Source organism: Muntiacus reevesi, chromosome 19 (genome assembly GCF_963930625.1).
Source record: "Muntiacus reevesi chromosome 19, mMunRee1.1, whole genome shotgun sequence".
Classification (NCBI taxonomy): Eukaryota; Metazoa; Chordata; class Mammalia; order Artiodactyla; family Cervidae; genus Muntiacus; species Muntiacus reevesi.
The window spans coordinates 41,001,307-41,013,638 of record NC_089267.1 but is presented as its reverse complement, the minus strand read 5'-3'; the positions used below and the strand labels follow the sequence as shown (position 1 = coordinate 41,013,638).

Below are 12,332 nucleotides of genomic sequence, written 5' to 3'. Positions count from 1 at the left end.
AGTTGCCCTGCAGTATGCGGTATCTTCCCAGAGCAGGGATTGAACTTGTATCCCCTGCATTGGCAGGCAGATTTTTTTTTACCACTGGACTCCCAGGGATGTAAGTCCTTATTGTAATATTTTTAAAAGCAAAAGTTCATGAAAAACATCCATGATGAACAAAATGTCAGTTTTTAAAATGAACACAGAATCTGCACCGCAGTGGTTAACTGCTCTCTTGACTGTTAGAATCATTGTGTGTGCTTGCTAAGTCACTTCAGTTGTGTCTGACTCTGTGACCGTATGGGTTATAGCCCGCTAGGCTTTTCTGTCCTTGGGATTCTTGAGGCAAGAACACTGGAGTGGGTTGCCATGCCCTTCTCCAGGGGATCTTCCCAACCCAGGGATGGAACCTCTGTCTCAGTCTCCTACATTGACAGGCAGCTTCTTTACCACTAATGCCGCCTGTCAAAATCAACATAGCTCTCTCTGCTTTTCTTTCTGATTTTACCACCTATGAGTATATCCCAAGACAGTGCAAAGTAACTTACCTGTTCTTGAATTTCATAGGAATGTAATTATATACTATGTTTTCATGGGGGTCTGGATTCTTTCAGTCGGCTTTCTGTTTATAAAATTCATCCATGGATTGTGCCACTGATGTGTTCATCCCTTTCTGTTGTTGTATTCTGTTTTATGAATGAACCACAGGGAATTTATTCATCTTGCTGTGGATGGGATCTGGGTCCGTTTCTTGTTGAGGGACTTGTACGGGCAGCCTGCTGGGAGCACCCTAGTGCACGTGTCCCAGAACAATGTGCATGAGCCTCTCGAGGGACAGCAGTTCTCAAAGTGAGGTCTGGGGACACTCCCAGGGGAGTCCTTAGTGTCAAAACTATTTTCATAAAAATGCTAAGATGCTGTTTGCCTTTTACTTTCATCCTCTCGTGAGTGTACACTGGAGATCCAGAGGTAATATGGCATGCAGTGCTGCCTTGCTCTGATGGCTGGTGGAATGTGTGTTGTGAGTATTGTTGAACTTTAAAAATGGCTCAGTTTTCATTTCTAACCCTGAGAAGTGTTGATGGATATAACCCATATAAACAATGGCTCTTGGGGGCCTTAATTTTTAAGAGTGTCAAGGAGTCCTGAAAGGAGAATTTTGAGAACTGCTTGCTGCTCTAGGGAATATACTGATAATGCTCATAGGATATGCATACCTTCTGTTCTATTAGCTAAATGCCAAGGTGTTTTCCAAAGTAGGAGTACCAATTTACACTCACAGCAGCAGTGTGTGTGTTCCTACTGCTCCAAAGCCTCTCTCATATTGGAATTATCACTCTTTCTAATTATTTTCCAATCTGATGGGTTTGTAAAGATATCTCATTGTGGTTTTGCTTTTCATTCCCTTGATTACTAATTAGGAACATATCCTGTGGGAATAATTAAGGATGTGTGTAGAGATAAGGTACAAATATTTTTTTCAGCAGCCTGCAATGCATTGAAAATAACATAAATAAACTGTAGGCATTGTGGTACATTGACATGATGGAATTTAGTGCAAGCATTAAAATATTATTATAGAAATTTATTTATTGGGGCACTAGTGGTAAAGAACCCACCTGCCAATTCAGGAGAGTTAAGAGATGCTGGCTCGATCCCTAGGTGGGGAAGGTCCCCTGGAGAAGGAAATGGCAACCAATTCCAGTATCCTTGCCTGGAGAATCCCATAGACAGAGGAGCCTGGCAGAGTACAGTCTATAGGGTCACAAAGAGTCAGGCATGACTAAAGTGACTTAGCACACACACATTTATTGGCATGAATTCAGTGAAAGAATAATACACCAAATAGGAAGTACAAAATGCTATTATACAATGCCCTGACAAACAGCCAGACAGAGAAGGAAAAAAGAGCCAGACAGAAAGAACAGTAATAGTAGTATTTTAGGATAGAAAAGATAAAGGATAATTTATATTTTCCTTGTTGTACTTGTTTATATATTATGAGTTTCAAATACGAATATATATGTGTGTGTATATATACACACACATGCACAATATGCTGTATGTGTGTGTGTGTGTGTATGTACTTTAAGGCTTCCCTTCCTGTTCCCTGTCTCTTCCCCAGAGACAGACATTTCATTTAATCCTCAAACAGTCCAGAAGATGAGCATTTTGAAAACTGGATTTGGGGGGAGTCATTTGAGAAGAGGGCCAAGACTAGAGACAGGCCTTCTCTCCTCCTGAGAACTAACTGAGGGCCCCCCAGATTACTTCTGAGAACTAACTGAGGGCCCCCAGGTTACTGGCTGTTCCCTCGCCCAATGTTGTCTGGCATTGTTGCTCGTAGGAGACTGAGCAATTTCTGGAAAATATGGTTGATGTGTTCCTTCGATAAGTATTTTTTGAGTGCCTATTAGTACCCTACATTGAGGAAGGAATAGGGACATAGTGGTGAACAAAGCTACATTCTTATTTTCATGAAACTTATACATTCTGTGAGGAAAGACAGACAATGCAGTAAACAAATAAATACTAAGTACGTTCAGTTCAGGTAATAATAAGTGCTATAAAGAAAAATGAAGGAGCATGAGCTTATAGGAAGTGAGGTGCTTATTTACATAGAGTGATCGAGAGGTGTTCACGCTACCTAGTTGCGTATCTCCTGTACATTATGATCTGGAAAGGATAATGTTTATAGGAGAGGGCAGACTTCAGTTTTTCTTTATTCTGGTTATGACACATTGAAGACAAGTGCTTATAAGCAATGATATGCCCAGTCCTGCTTATCTATCATATGCTATTTTCATCTCCATCTCACTGAGAATCATAAATTAATCCTGTTAGTTATCTACTCAGCTACTATAATTTAAACTTGGACTATGAAACATCAGCAAAATATCAGACTATTAATTATGGCAGCCATCACTTTCTTAGGCACTTGGTGTTTTTCAAAACATGTTTGCATGTATCACTTCATGTGAATTTCTCAATATCCTCAATGACACAAGAGGAATTTTGGAGAAGGTAAATCATTTGATCCCTGTTTAGTAGTAGTCCTGAGTTCTTTTCATGAAAGCATGCATTTTACTTCTTAATTTGAAATGAATTACCAGGAAGTCAATAATTCTCACTAGAAATTGCAGAAAACTGAGATATTTCTGGGAAGTACACATGAACTGGAAATTTATTTTCTAGGAGTAAGTCTATTTTCTGCCATACTTTTAAGTGTGGTTACAATAACCTCAGGTTATGAGGTTTCAAGGTCACTAGAAGTCTCGGAGGCAACCTGGAGTCAACAGTGCTGAGTGGGAAAGGCTTCTTCATTCTTTACGGAGCTATGCTCCGAGTTCCTCCCCTCCTGGTCCCAGCCACCATGGTGGGCTTGGCTACCAGTGTTCCTGGTAGAGGCAGGCATGTTGTGCCAGTCTCCCCTTGGCTGCCTCACCCTCGTCTCCCCAATGTCTCTATCCCCCTCATCACATCATTGATGCATGAATGACCTAACGAGAAGTTAGCCCTTGGGAGCTGAGTGCTTGCATTCTGCAGTACACTGATGGTTTTCTCATGTTTTAAAGTACTTATTCTTGATCTCTGATCTGATTGTATAAGTCATTCTTTTTTTTAAAATACATAAAGAACCTGAGAATATGCTTTCTTGGTTCTGAGTCAATAAGAAAGGAACTAATTTGATAATATACACTTCCATTTTTCAGTTTGGCTAAGCTTCTTTACTCCAGTTTGGAACTAGTTAGCCAGTGATTTGATTATACACTAATCAAGATGTGGGGCTTCCCTCATAGCTCAGTTGGTAAAGAATCTGCCTGCAAAGCAGGAGACCCTGGTTCGATTCCTGAGTTGGGAAGATCCGCTGGAGAAAGAGTAGGCTGCCCACTCCAGTGTTCTTGGGCTTCCCTTGTGACTCAGCTGGTAAAGAATCCACCTGCAATGCGGGAGATCTGGGTTTGATTCCTGGGTTGGGAAAATCCCCTGGAGAAGGGAAAGGCTACCCACTCCAGTATTCTGGCCTGGAGAATTCCATGTACTATACAGTCTATGGGGTCACAAAGAGTCAGACACAACTGAGCGACTTTCACTTTCAATCAAGATATGTGCACAATCCAGGAGGTAGCAAGAAACAATTGCTATCCATTTCAAATTCCCATATCTTCTGTAAGTTATACATTATACACATTTAGGAAAAATATTCACCAAATTAGGATTATACATCTCTACTGTAAAGCAAATTAATTCAGCATGATGGAGAAAAAGAAAATATTCAGGAAGCTGTTCAGTTTACACAGAGAGAAGCATTGTGAGCTATCTATTACTCATGGTTGAACATGTAGTAATTATTAGTCAGGATCCCCACATGGGCAAAGGCAGTCACATTCAACCTGGTTGATTGAGTAAAGCAAGAGGGGCTGTATACAAAATGTGGCAGAGTTTTAAGGAGACCACGGTTTCTTCCCTTGCAAGCCCTCTTCCAAGTCTGTGTCCCCAAATCTGTAATCCAATATTATGTCATCTTCTTAAAGAAAGCTCTCAAAATCATATGCTTCACGCGCTCCCCCACCCCGGTTCCACACCAAGCAAAGGATGGCGAAGCACTGCTGGGCCAGCGCCAGAGAGACGCTTTCCATCGCGGGGCTAGAGGGGCAAGAGAAGGAAGCAATTCCTGGGATCTGAAAACAGAGTGTATCTGCAGAGGTGGTTCCTGACAGAGACCTTGGTCAGGCTGGACCACACCCAACCCAGAGCCTAACCAGGAGAGGGAGAGGTGGGAAGAAAACAGCTTGACTTCACTCTAGTCCCTCCCTTTGATCTCCTGTCAGTGCCTTTTAAAGGCCGAACCTACCGAAGTCAAAGGGTAAAGCAGTCTGTCTCTATATTCTTCATGGTCAAAGGCCTGAGGCACAGAGAAGGGTGAGGAAAGGCACATAAACAGAAGTGCCCGCTGTTTACAGAGGTACCTGATTCTACAGCCAGTACTCCATCATAAGTGAGAGTTCGATCCCCACCATTGTTATATTGCAGGGTCCAGGCAGAAGCATGTCACACAAGTGTAACATACTCTGTGTGGTCAGTACAAACTTAAAGTGGTACCTTAGTCATATTCTGGGCTTCTCTTGAGGCTCAGCCGGTAAAGAATCTGCCTGCAAAGTGGAAGACCTGGGTTTGATCCCTGGGTTGGGAACATCTCCTGGAGAAGGGGAAGGCTACCCACTCCAATATTTGGCCTGGAGAATTCCATGGACTATATAATCCATGGGGTACAGTCCATGGGGTTGCAAAGAGTTGGACATGACTGAGTGACTTTCACTTCACAAGTCATATTCTAGGAAACGGAATCTTGTTTTCCTGAAAGTGAACCTGTTAGCTTCTCAGTTGTGTCCAACTCTTTTGACCTGATGGACCATAGTCTGCCAGAGTCCTCTGTCCATGGAGTTTTCCAGGCAAGGATACTGGAGTGGGTTGCCTTTCCTTCTCCAGGGGAACTTCCCGACCCAGGGATCAAACTTGGGTCTCCTGCACTGCAGGCAGATTCTTTACCGTCTGAGCTCATATACAATCAATTCAAATGGGAAAGTTACTGAACTAACTTTAAAAAGCCTGACTCATGTCTTAGGAATATTATCTAGATGTTTTAGACTGTGGTTTGCTTCTTTAAGATTAAGAAGAAAATCTGGAAAAAGGCAGATTCTCAATAATTACTAGTGGAATGAATGAGTAAAATACACCCACACTTTAAGATCTTACCTTCCTTTCTCATTAAATGTGTCAGTGGCTTTAAACAACCAGGTTTCACTTTGTTTCTGACAAATAGTAAATGACCTAAAGACAATTCTTAGCTGAAACTGGGAGTAACTTTTTAAACGAAACTCTTTATTTCTTCAAATCCTCTGAAAGGGTAGAAAATACTTTTGGAGTAATGAACTTGCAACCATTTCCTAAATTATGACTTTCATATTCAGTAATGAGTCTTTTTCAGGACACTGTTAAACCTGGAAGTTTAAGAAAAAAGTCTGCTCCTATTCTTTTACACAATAGTATACCTATAATTCTATTAATATACAACAGGATATGATTGTCATTTGTTTTGAAGTGACATCATTAGAAAAAATAAATATATTGAGGTTGTAAGTAGAAAAGTATGTGTCACATGAAGTTGAAAGGACAGAGACATTAAAGAAGAACCAAGAAAAAAAAAAAAAAGAAGAACCAAGGAGAACAGTGGTGAGCAGCAGATATGGGGTGGGCACTGGGATGCTGACAAGTATTGGAAACGCACAGGGGCAGGTTAGCACTGCACCCCAAGAGACTGGGTAGCAGCGAGAGGCTCTGAAGTTCTGATGCAGTGTATTGTTGGTTGCATCATATGAAATTGTACACAGATCAAAACTGAATGCAGTAACTTTCTACGCCTTTTTGAAAGAGCCCTGCTTATGACTAAACAGTATTATAGTCTGTGGGTCATTTAGTGCAAACCTTAGTCTACGGCCGTATCAGCCATGGAAGAAATCACTATTATAGTGCAAATATAGTAACAGGGGTCCATAGTTTGGTCTCCAGAACCCTTAAGCTGTAGCTTAATTATACTTAGTATACTATAAGAGAGGAAACTTGATAGCCTATGGAAAAAATATTTTAAAAGATAAAATGAAAAGTTTCAGTGTTTAATAGATCAAGGTGTACCATGTGAACATGTCTTCCTTTGCATTTTGTTTGAGTGTGTTCTATTATTTAGAATGGGCCGTATATATTAGCACAAGCATTATAAAAAAAGATAGAGTGATGAAGAGGAGAGCAGATTTCTCCCCCCAGGAGAATGATTGCTTTACAGTGTTGTATAATGCTTGCCATTGTACAAAGAAGTGAATCAGCTATATGTACACACATATCTCCTCCCTCTTGGACCTCCCTCCCACTCATCCCACCCATCTAGGTCATCTCAGAACAGAGAGTGGAGCTTCATGCTTCTTTGTCTTGTAACCTAATTCAACGTCAGATTTTCTATTCAGCTTTGACTATTTCTTTTTTCTCCCCCTTCCGCACTCCTCATTTTTGTTCTTTACTGATCACAAGGTTCAAAAGTATCTCTTGCTTTTATTGAACAGAATTTTCTAACTCTTGTTTTTACATTTAAAAGTTGGTGGGTGAAGTGGTTTAAATTCCCTTATTTTTTAAGTGACACGACTAAGGCTGTTTTTACAAAACCTATGCTGAAAAAAAGTACCTTGCCAATGCAAACACATACACACAGGTGCTGTGAACCTAAAATATTATCAAAGTGACAAGGCGAATTTTATCTTTCATAATAATGACCATTGATTCATTCCTCCTCATGGCTGAACTGGAGTTAAAGAGCTAAAGTATCTTTCAGAATCAACAAAGTGAGCTCATAGGGAATCACAGTGTTTTCCCCCAAAAAAGTTACTTGTGTACATCACTGACCACATTTAGCAGGAGGCACATGTGAATACATGTAAAAAGATCTCGATCAAGTCAGACGCTGGCTGGGAGCCAGCAGTAAACCTGAAGAAATTCAAGTTTGTGTGCCAGCAGTCATTCTGCATCACTGGGCAGAATCCTCACATGGATGGAACAGAGCTGCACATTCTTGACCAGGCTGAGTCTTGTGCAGAAAAAGGTTTCCATTCTGTTCTTGTTTTGTTTAGACCCGACTGTGTTTATTGTTGCAAGGGTGTTGGTGACTCCCTTTTGGAAGGGAGGGGGATGTTACTAATTCTTCAGTAGCATCAAATAGTTTATGTCCGCCTCTACTGTAAATCCCTGGGCTAGGTGTTGGGAATACAATTAGATCTTTCTCTTGCAAAAGGAGCTATTCCACTGGGCAAGGAAAAGGTGGGAAATATATGACATTTTCAAACAGTATAATGTGTTAGCTACATTTTCAAATAATATGCTCAACATATTTTTCTTCAACCTTCAAACATGGTTTCAGGTACATGCATGCATGCTCAGTCCTGTGATCCTATGGACTGTAGTCCGGCAGGCTCCTCTGTCCATGGGATTGGGGACTGGCAGATAAGATACTGCAGGCTCTGCACCAGTAACTGAGATCAAAGAAAATTGCTGTTTGTGTCAGCTTTTGTCCCCTACAAAATTTAAAAATTAGGTAATATTTCTAGGGATTGTAACTTTCCATAAACTGAATGCTTCTGAGTTTCAGACTCAAATTGCTAATTGCCCACAGCATTCTGTATATTTAAAAATACACTAGTGATGTAAGTTTGATTTCAGGTGGTTTCTAAATTTAAAGCAATGCCTTCAAGGTAATCTGAAAAAAATAAGAAAGCAACAAACTATTTTGCTTGTAAGTCCGGACATTTTGGCATATTAACAATGTATCCTGTATCTCCTGACTTCTGGTTCCCCACCAGCAAGGAGATAGAGATCTCTGAAATTATGTGTAACAATACAATGTAGCTCTTATTTAGTGGCAGCTGCTGATGACAGGTGCTGCCATACCAAGGAGGTTGAGAATCAGAGAACAGCACTGCAGTCTCCTTGCAGACACACACCCCTCCTGATGAGCCGCAGGTAATGTTTGCCAACAAGAACACTAAAACAGATCCCGGCACACAGTCCATGGGCCGTTTCTAACACTGTCCTTCTGTGGACTGTGCTCATCCCAGTAGGGCAAGGCTGGCAGGAGGAGTCCAAGGGCACAGGCAGGTGGGCAGAAAGGACAGAGTGAAAAGCTCTCCAAAGGAGATTGCAGGATTGCAAGGCTCTGCTACAGTCTGAGAATGCTCAGGACTCTAAGTGAGGAAGAGAGCCCTGTGGAAGCAGGAAGGAGTATGATGGACTCCCATGGCCTCTTTGCAAAACATTTCCCTTCGTAACAGGTGACCATCAAGGTCGAGGCGGAAGATGCTGGGTCCCTGGCTTCCCATTCTGTAGGTTTAGGACTCTAGGTGCAAAGACTCCTACTCAAGGAGGCACTACTCTCTAGACAATCCCAGGACATCTCATTTTGTCTTCTATCTACCATACTCATTCTTCCTCCATTAACACTGGGGTGAAATCACCCCTGGCTGAAAACAAACGTGTGTCCTATTTTAAGAAGAGGTGTTTGTTCCTGAAAGATGTAACTGTGAACTTAGAATGATTCACTCTGCACTCTTCTCAGAAGATCCTGCATAGAGATCTGATGCTGGAGATGCAGGGCCCCTTGGGGGAAGACAGCATTCCCCTGCAAATAAAGAAGTAGCTTTTGAAACAACTTGAGGCCCCATTGATTAAGAACTATGAAATGTGCCCCTGAGCCAGATGGACCCTGTTCCTGCTCTTTACTTCCCAGGGAAAAAGCTTCATTTTTAAGTCAACATCATTAAGATAATTTATATATGAAAAGTGTACAGTTTGAGTTTTGAAAGATATGTGCACATGTGTAACCATCACCACAATCAAGATATAGAACACTGCTCTTATCCCTGGGAGTTCTTTGTGCCTGTTTCCAGTCACACCCCTTGCCTACCCCACCCTCAGACAACCTTTGATTTCTTGGTACTTTCTATGATTATAGATTGGATTTGCCTAGACATTGCCTAGAATGTTATGTAAATGGAACCATTCTATACCTTTTGAGTCTGGCCTCTTCCAGTTAGCATAATGCTAATGAGATTCATCCATGTCATTACATGTTTTTAAAGTTCCGTCCCTTTTATTGCTGAGTAGCATTCTGTGTCCAGGTGTGCCACAATTAGTTTATCCTTTCACTGGCTGATAGACATTTAAGTTGTTTTCAGTTTATTATTATGAATGAAGCTATTGTGAACATTCATGTCAAAAGTTTAGAATTCAAGTACATTCAATAAACAGAGCAGCTTGACAGTTGACAAACTGGCTGCTCCTCTGGGGGAAGGAGGAGTCGAGTAGTTGATGAGACCAAGTTACAAAGAACAATTGATTTTGTAAAAAGCAGCTATAGCCAAAAATGAAAAAAAAAAAAGTACTGAACAGAGAAGACTGCTGATCAGACACCTTTCAACTGTATGGGAAAAATGGATTGATTGCAACATCATTGGCAGGACAGAATAATTTGTACCCTAGTTTTCTTTGGACCTGGGCTAGAATTAAGCCAATGAGACTCAAACCTCTTCCTGGCCACTTCTTTGTGCTGTGTTTTAGTTGCTCAGTCGTGTCCGACTCTTTTCGACCCCATGGACTGTAGCCCACCAGTAGCCCTCTTCTGTCCATGAGGATTCTCCAGGCAAGAATACTAGAGTGGGTTGCCACGCCCTCCTCCAAGGGATCTTCCCAACCCAGGGATCGAACCCAGGTCCTGGGAGCATTGCAGGAGCATTGCAGACGGATTCTTTAACTGTCTGAGCCACCAGGGAAGTCCATGAAAAGTGAAAGTGAAAGTCGCTCAGTCATGTCAACTCTTTGCAACCCCATGTTCTATACAGAACATCGAATTCTCCAGGCCAGAATACTGAGGTGGGTAGCCTATCCCTTCTCCAGTGGATCTTCCTGACCTAGGAATTGAACTGGGGTCTCCTGCATTGTGGGTGGATTCTTTACCACCTGAGCTATCAAGGAAGTCCATAGGATATGTTTAAAGGCCTGTCCAGGCACCAGAGACAAAGAACTCCATTTCCAGAGTTAAAAAGACTACTGACTGTGGGACCTTAGCAGGGATAAGAAACCTTGGCAAATGAGCATAAAAACGTTACCTTTCTTAAGGAATGTCTCTGAGAAGAATCTATATAAATCACTTAGCAAGTCTAGCACATAAGGAAGGATTTATTATGTTTAAAAATCACATAATACCTTTGACACATAGTGAAAGAGTCCAAACATATTCCTTAAGAAACAAATATTTTAATGTTCTTTTTTCCCTTAAATTACACTGTGAAAAAAAAAAAAATTACACTGTGAATTCTTCCTATGTTGTTTATATAACCACTGAATAATTGAATTATTAATCAATTTGGTTAGATTTTAAAAGCATATCAACTCAATCACAAAATCTCTCTGTGGCCACAACATGCCACTGTCCATCTTCTCACACTACAGCTGTTTAGTTCCAAAGTTCCCACCAGGTGCTTCTCCAGCCTGAAGAATCCCCTCTGGGGTTTGTCAGTAAATCTGATTAAGGAGCACTTCCTCATGAGCCAATTCTGGGAAAGTGTGGTCTGCAATCTACTCCCCTGGGCTAACTCTGGCTCAGGGGTGCCTATTGCACCATCATGTCCTCTAGGGTGGGGTTGAGGGAGCTGGGGTTGGAAGATGAGGACCTGGGCTTGAATCCTGATATTGCCCCCACACGTAACATACCTGAAGTCTCTCAGCTCGGACCTTTCCTCCTTTTGGCTGTAGGGTAACAAGCACCTCACATTGCTGTTACAGAATTATATGATGTTACAGTAACAGGGGGCTTCCCTGGTTTCTTAGTAAAGAATCTGTCTGCGATGCAGGAGACCCGGGTTTGATCCCTGGGTCGGGAAGATCCCCTGGAGAAGGGCATGGCAACCCACTCCAGTATTCTTGCCTGGAGAATTCCATGGATGGAGGAGCCTGGCGGGCTACAGTCCATGGGGTCACAGAGAGTCAGACACGAATGAATGACTAAGCCCAGCACAGCAGATGGTAACAGGGCTGTCTCAGTAAGTGCCTGTGGACCCTGTTAATTCCATGCTTTATCTTAGCCTTTCCTGTTCACCACTATCTCCAAAGCCCACTGGCTGCATATACCTCAAATGAAATGGAGCAACCTTTAGAGAGTGATTCGGGAACCTCTTTTGTAAACAGTCAGTATTGTAAAAACTGCCCTGCATGTTCACCTTTCAGAAAAGGTGGGGCTCAAGCTAGCTCCTGGGTTTCAGGTGGAAGAGGTAATCTTAATATTAAATCTATTGTAGCCAGACGTGTGTGGGGTTGGGTTTCAATGGGCTTGTCACCAGGAATAGACTTCCCTCCGCTGGGAGCCAGGCTGGGTTCCCGCTTGAGCTCCCTCCCTCGGTCCCGCAGGCGGTCCGCCTCTTCTCCCTGCCCTCCCCGCCCCTCAGCTAGCAGCTCTGGGCGCGCCGGGCGCCCATTGGCGGTTTTGCTTTTATTGATTTGTTCTGAGCGCGCTCCTGGCTTCCCGCGCCGGTGCCAGGTGCCGGCCGTTTTGCCCCAGGCTATGGAATAGGAACGGGTTTTCCCCTTTACGGGCGCAGGGCGGCTGTCGCTGGTGGCCGGGGGTGGAGGGGCGGTGATGCCCTTCCCATGGATAGGTCGGACCCCGAGCCCATTGGGTTGCTGAGGGACCGATCCCTGGCCGAGGTCGGCGTGGGAGAGTCCCGCGCTCTTCTGTCCTCCGTGACCCATGGCGGGGG

General features: G+C 42.7%; 1 protein-coding gene across 1 annotated transcript in view; it reads left to right on the top strand.

Moving 5' to 3' along the window:
• The window catches only part of CRYBG1 (crystallin beta-gamma domain containing 1), a 228,023-nt gene that overhangs the window by 160,067 nt on the left and 55,624 nt on the right, over window positions 1–12,332 (top strand). The gene's annotated exons all lie outside the window — the stretch shown is intronic.